General features: G+C 27.6%; 1 protein-coding gene across 1 annotated transcript in view; it reads right to left on the reverse strand.

Moving 5' to 3' along the window:
• The window catches only part of LOC108747793 (glycerophosphocholine phosphodiesterase GPCPD1-like), a 19,560-nt gene extending 12,454 nt beyond the window's left edge, over positions 1 to 7,106 (reverse strand). The window contains exon 1 of the mRNA XM_018485573.1: positions 6,867 to 7,106. The gene's annotated coding sequence lies outside the window, so the exon portion shown is untranslated. The remainder of the gene's footprint in view (positions 1 to 6,866) is intronic.
• Positions 7,107 to 7,544: the final 438 nt, after the last annotated feature.

The raw sequence follows: 7,544 nt of genomic DNA on the forward strand, positions 1-7,544 counted from the left end.
GATAAAATTATATATAATTATATATAGTATTATATATAATTAAATATAAACTAATTCCTAAAGACTCTTTAATGATACAAATTGATTGGATATAACAGGGCAATAGGAGTCATGCACGCGCGGTAATTCTCGTGTAAACCAATACGATTATCAAAACAACTTTAATCCACTAGCGGATTAATTATTAATAAAGTTGTTTTGTTAATCGTAATCCATATGTTATGTCCAACTAATTATTAATAATTAGATATAAAATATTTTTTTCCCACGATTGTGCAGAATAAGCTTTAATTCTGGGCTCTTTATATTCTATTCCAGGTAATTCTTACTTACGAGTTAATGCAACTCCGCCGTGATCTCCTGTCGACGGAAAAATGCGTAAAACTATTCGTGGAAGTCCTAAAATTTAACACAATATATAAGGGATAATTAATTATTTATTACATGAATTTAGGTATTTATCGGAAAATTAACATATATAAGGTAAAATTATTTCCGAGTAATATTCTGCCTTAATATACATAATATACATATAACGCGATATATATATTATAAAGTCATTCATGATTTACCATATAAATTTAGATGCTTCATTGGAGCATATACATATATGTAGGAAATGTATGTTCCGATATGTGTATAAATTCATATATAAGGTACTAAATTACTATTAACTGATTTCGTATATGTATATACCATGTCAAAATATTACGCGACACATATACAATTATAAACAGAAATCTATCCTAAAGTATAACATGAATATAAACCGTCTAAAGTGAGCTCGAATAAGGTGATTAAACTCTGATCAATTTATTCACTAATTTAATTGATATTTTTACTATTTTATTAGAATTGATAAAAATTTTTTCACTTTGTGAATCGTTACGTGCCTAAAAAAGTTTGTAAAAATTTTCGACTTTATAACATAAAAGCTTAAAGTTTCTCCTACAAAATCATTTTTTTAAAGAAAAATGTCTCAAAAATTCTTTATTACTGAGTTAATTCGCGAATTAAACCCAGACAGCAAAGTGTGTCAGCAAAATCGCATAAATTTGTGATTTCTTATTATGATGCCGACAATTTGCCGTAGATTTGTCTTCAATGATTTCGAATATACTATTATAGCAACACGCTGGCAACAATATGTAGGTATATATTACTAGCAATTTTTTTAACTGTAACTCAAGTAGCACAGCAGCGCCTGCAAAACATTAAAAAATTCTCATATGCGCTTTTTTTACCACTTTATAGGCATTGTGTGCTACTTGGAAAGACAATTTTATGATCGCATTAATATTAATTTACGTTCTCAGCATGACAGCATTGTATGATTCTACATATTATTATGACAATATGACAGATTATTATGGCAATAGTACAGATTTTGATAATGACGATTTTAAAGTTGTCGGCAAATTGTTGTCAAATTGCTACTCAAAATTGTCATATTGTGAAAGCATCACATTACCAAATGCGGACTCAGTTGCTACAATTTTGATAACAATACATATATTTTAACAATGCATACTCAGCAAACGACATGCCAGCAATAAGACACGTTGCTATCAGGAAATAAAAAAAACATTTTGATTTTGATTGTTCATAACTTCGTTAAAAAAAATTATCGTATCTTAATAAAAAAAAAAAACAGTTTTTTAAAGCTAAAATTTTGCTTTATCGAATATAATTGCATATTGAATAAAATACTATATTCTGAACGATTTACACGAAAATTTTTTTCGAATAAGGTACTTTTCCACTTACTCAAAAGCATTTGACCTTAAAATAAAGAATTTAACTAAAGTTTAATTATAATTAAGAAAATTAGCGAACGTATTTAAAAAATATATATATTTAGATAAAAAATAAAAACTATGTAAGGTTAAAATAAAAAATAATAACTATAATTATTTTTGTCTAGACACTTTTTAAAAAAGTTTTCTTATGTTTTCTGAACAAGGAAAAACAATTTGAAAAATTATATTATATTTAAAGTATATTTACCTGTTTTTCTAAACTATATTCCAAGTAGAAACATAGAAGTTATAATAATATCATGAGGACGTCATCATGATCTCATCACTTATAAGTTAATTTTTAAATATCAAATGACACCATGGTAATGTCCTCTGATATCATTATATGACTTAATTATGATTCCGTGTTCTACCCGGGATTATGTTATTCTTACAAATTATTCAAATTTCTGTTATAATATTTCTGTATTAATTATTTAATAGTTGCCGATTTCTTAGAATGAGATTTCTGCGTTGTAGAAACGAACACATATATATAGCATATTTCATTCGAGAGACATTCTGAGAACATTTTAGGAGATATGATATCCTTTGGACGTTTCTAGGGATCCCTTGAAGATATGTGCTGTATAGGAAAAGTTTTTTAAAATTATTTGATTTTGTTTGATAGAAAAAAGTTAGTTAACATTCAACAGAAAAGCTTTTGTTACAAAAATTGTACGTATTAAATGGCACGGTATCGCTACATATTTAAACAGGAAAACGTTATCGGCATGCAACAATTGCCGATATGAAATACTGTAATGTTACGTAATACAAACTTATTTCGTAATAAAACTATTTACATTACAAAAATATTAAAAAACGATATTTTCAAAAAAGAACAACACGTTCTTTTGAACTCAGAATGTAAAAAAAAAAGTTTTCTAATAGATGTTCTTATAAATTAATGTATAAAGTAAAAAATTTATATAAGATATTACTTTTATGAAACAAAAGGATTTGGGACGAGCCAATATTAATAATAACACTCTTTTATATGATTTCCGAAGAATAAATAAATAAGTGCATAATAAATAGTTTAAGCTTAAAGGTTTAAGTTCTGCTATATATATCCTTTTCTTTCTAAAATAAAAAAATTAATTCTTGCACATATAGAGACAATAACAGTCACTATCAATCTGTACCCAGTCGTATTTATTGCAATGACAAATAAAATAGCAGCGTGATGAATACAAAGACTTCATTTATCATACATGATGTATTCGTAACGTCTACGCGTGTGACGTCGTGAGTTAATTTGCGTAATGCGATTTGCTCTACTTCTAAATAGAAAGAGCGCCAAAATACCGCAGATGAAATCGGAGCGAATTGTGGCCGCGTTATAGCGTAGCGTGTATGCCTGCGTGATAAGAGCATATCAAATTACGAGCGAGAGGGCTAAAAGTGGCGTCAAGAAGGATCATTAAGGTCATGTCATGTGACATTCCTGTGAAACGTTTCCTGGATATTATGTAGAAAATCTAAGAAAATCTCCTCGTCTTATCTTGACATTCTCCGATAATATACGCTGAAATCACTTAGAAAATTGAGATTTGCACTATTTATCTTAGAATTTACATTTTAAAACTACATTATTTTTATATTATTGATTCATTTGCTCACTAATTTATTATTTTAATTTTAAGAAATAATGAATATCGATTTAACACAAAATATTTATAAAATAAGAAAAGTACAAAATATTTAAATAATACCATTACATTATATTATGTTAAAAATTCATAAAATACAACACAAAAATTTTAACTAGAACTATAGTTTTAAATACATATGTTTTTTGTTATGATATCATTAAAAACAACAAATTGAAAACATAAAAATATTGCAAACTAACTTTTAATTGATATACTCAAAGAATATTTATTATACTTTACGAATACCGATTTAATATTAATATTTAAAGTGTTCTTGATGTCACGACTAAGCATTATATTGTTCGAGAACTTCATTAATTTTCGCGTTTGTTGGCATAAACTTATTTAAATAATCGACGATTCATTGATGACGTCTGAAAATTTTTATTATTCTTTTTTACAGGATGTAGCGGTATGTCCTAGTCATCGCGATTGATTAAGCGCATTACGATCGCTTTCAAGAACAATTTATCACCATTTACGCATTATCCTGACGTCTAAATAATATTTATCGTCGTATCGTTACATTCATCGATCGGCTTTACGTCAAGTGTCGGATTAATTGCAGGCACGACATGACGAGATTGTATTTTTCGCGAATGCTACTAACGAGTTATACAAGCACGTCAGATATCAGTAACTTCAACCGACGCAACGAACAAACACGTTTAATTACATGTTTTCGAGATATTAACATACTACTTGTCAATGCTAGTCATAACGACATAATTAAGAAAGACGAGTTAATCACTTGTTTACTGCACCTTGCTGTACGTACAAAATATTATTTTATAAGAACACAAATGTAAATAACACAGTAAAGACAAATATTAACACAATATATTTATATATAAAATAAGCGAAAAAAATATAAATCGCGAGAAGTTGCCAATATTTTCCTTGGCATTTTTTATGTTATTAAATATATCAGAATCTGCGACGTTCTACAATGTTGTGTAAGATGTTCTATGTTATACAAGCGATTCAAAATAAGAGGGGCTTGCTAATTTCAAATAATAGATAGCAGGTAAGCTTCTTTAATTAGATTCTCGATTACTTAACATTTTTGATTCTCGTGATCATTCTTATCAATGTTGGTTTTAATTTTAATGTTAGCTCGAACAATTCTTTTTGTTTTATTCGAAAATATTGTTAAAGACTTGCGTAAAATTTTTCACTCTAGGTATTTTTATGAAACTTTTTGCATCGAATGTTTTTTATTGAAAGAGAAAAGAGAAAGAAAGAAGAAACTAAAATATAAAATATTCGAAATATTTATCTTTAGACTATTATCGTATGTGTTCGCTACTTTTTTTAAAACGAACTTTTTATTTATAAATCTTATGCATTTTCTTTGTATGTAATTTGATGTGTTAAAACTGTTGTCTTGTTTTTTGGATCCACTTGTGAAACTTGCAAAATTTTGCAAATTTAAAATTGTAACATAACTCTACGATATTCGTCTGTAAAAGATTTCTTTTTTCTTTTTTTATTATTGTCTATGACTACTTTTTGTACTTAAAACATAAATTTACGATATAGTTTGTAAAATTGTAATGGATTTCAGCTATGACACTAGTTCTTAAGTTATACCATAGTTGTAGATGATACATACAAAAAGAGTGAATATAATAAAAAAAATTGAGTTGAAGCTATTATAGTTTTTATTAACTTTTCTAGAAAATTTTTTTGATAAATAAGCTTGCCCAAAAGTTTTATCAATTGTGCGACTTTTCTTTTATTAGATAAAAGATACACTTTTAAATAAATCTCTTTTTAGATAAATACATCTTTTGATAATTTTGAAATGCCTATTGTATAACTATTCATTGTATCCGAGAGCCTATCTCGAAAGACTATCCATGACGGAAATTGATGATGAAAGGTTGTATAATTAGTAGACCTTTAGGCAAGCTTACGAAAAAACCTGAAGCGCAACTATATTATTTTGAGCACAGTTGAAATTTCTTACATTCAATATTTTTGTAGGATATTTCAGAGAATTTTTTTTCCCATTTCTTTTTCAGCAAAAATATTTTAACACATGGAGATATATCAACAGAATTTATGTTCGAAACTTTCCTTCTCTAGCTTTTCAAAGGGTTCCCCCAAATTCTTTCATAGCGTGCAGAAAACAAATCTCATTTTTATAAAATGATAGAATTACATAAAAAGAAAAAATGTTAAAATAATTAAATGCTATTTTTCATTTATAAATATTTTTTATCATTCGATAATTTCCTTATCTTCTCAAGATCTTTCTCGAGATTAAATTTATTTATCGATAAAGAACTATTTTTTTATTTAAATTTTAGTACATTTTAAATGTGACACGTGTTTTATATGATTACGTAAGAATTTTTTTTCTCTAATAAAAATTAAGATAGATTTATACCAATATTATGCTTTGTTTTAATCGAATGTTATCTACATAAACTAATTTAACTATTGTTTTAATATAAATAGATATCTATCTATAAAATATTACATAAATCTAGATAAATATTTAATTAAAACATAATTACTAGATAAAACAATTAAATATTTATTTTCATATTTGTTTCATATTAGAGCAAGTTCAAAATTGGAACGATTTTCTTTCAGGATGGAATTATAAATCTCGAATATGTTTCATTCTTAGTCACATTAAACGAAGAATTTGACAATAAACGTGGATATTCACATTTATCTCGTAATTAGGTGGATGATGTCGGGGATTTCGGACATAATGTCACGTGGCAGTCAGATGATACAGTTGAGAAAGTTGTTTATATAACGATCAGCTGCAGGCAGGCAAGCTATTTTCTCATGACAGTTCAAAGTCCAGAGATTTGCGAGAAATTCGTCCGCTCTCGTATTTATAGCGGATCAAAAATTGCCTGTTCGAAACGTAACTGACGCATTGAAGCGTGACAAGCGCAATAAACTGTATTTTTTTATACAATTTCATGTGCCTCTTTCTCAACATAATTTTTGTAAAGATATATGGGGAAAGAAGAGACAGAGATGTGCTAACTGAGAAGAAAACTAAATTTTAACAAATATTTGTTTGAATAATACTATCTTATAATAATTTACTTACGATAAATAAACATTTACTAAATAAAAAAAAAAGATAGTTAAATTAAATTAATGATTCTTGCATCAAATAAATATATGTTTACATGTTTAATAAATATCTGGCTAATATTATATATATTCAAATAAAAATTATTTAATAATATTTAATCGGTACATTTTTCTCTCAGTGAAGATTGTCGCTTCGGATCTTTCGAATATTGGTACTCCGAGAATATTACATATCATATTCTTTCAATTGTCCCTTCAATGTTCCTTAATTATCCTTTTTTCGCGTTTCGTTAGCTTCTCTGTTCGATGTATCTCTTCATAGCTTTCATTTTGCACTTACCTATAAAAAGCGTTCCACGCACGTGCTATCTTCCGTCAGGCTGCATTGCGCACCGGGCTGCGACACTACAATCGATCATCGCCGATCTCTTCGATCCGTCGCGCCGATGTCCGAGTTTCTGTTTTTCGTGAACGAATCAGACGAGTTTGTCTCTCGCTCAGAATATCGCAATTGTAAAAAAAAAAAGAAGAAAGCTAAAACAGATAATCGGTTCTTTTGAACGTACGTTCTGATGCGCGCAAATGCTCGAGTACTACTAGTTCTCGCTTCTCAATCGCTTCACTCGAACGCTTAGCATTCCGTTTCCCCTCTGTCCGCTTTTTCGATTACCCGTCATGACGTTGATACAGTTGTGCACTGCCTGAGAAAATAGTTTTTAATATTTGTGATTATTGCATATGGTAAAATAATTATGTTAGGAGCTTCAATTTTATAGTTATTATACTCCATAATGTTAGTAATAATTACATTTATTATTATTATTAATATTATAACTAATATATAATTATAAAAAGTTTTATATATCAAAATAAATATATAATTGTCCCCAAAGCAACTATAAATTATAATCGTTTATTTATAATTTTGTAATCCTTTACGATTATGGAAAATTATAGTTAGAAACTTAAATGTTATAATTATCATTATATTTATAGCTATTTATATATATATATATAT

Source organism: Trachymyrmex septentrionalis, unplaced genomic scaffold, assembly GCF_001594115.1.
Source record: "Trachymyrmex septentrionalis isolate Tsep2-gDNA-1 unplaced genomic scaffold, Tsep1.0 scaffold20, whole genome shotgun sequence".
In the NCBI taxonomy this organism is placed as follows: Eukaryota; Metazoa; Arthropoda; class Insecta; order Hymenoptera; family Formicidae; genus Trachymyrmex; species Trachymyrmex septentrionalis.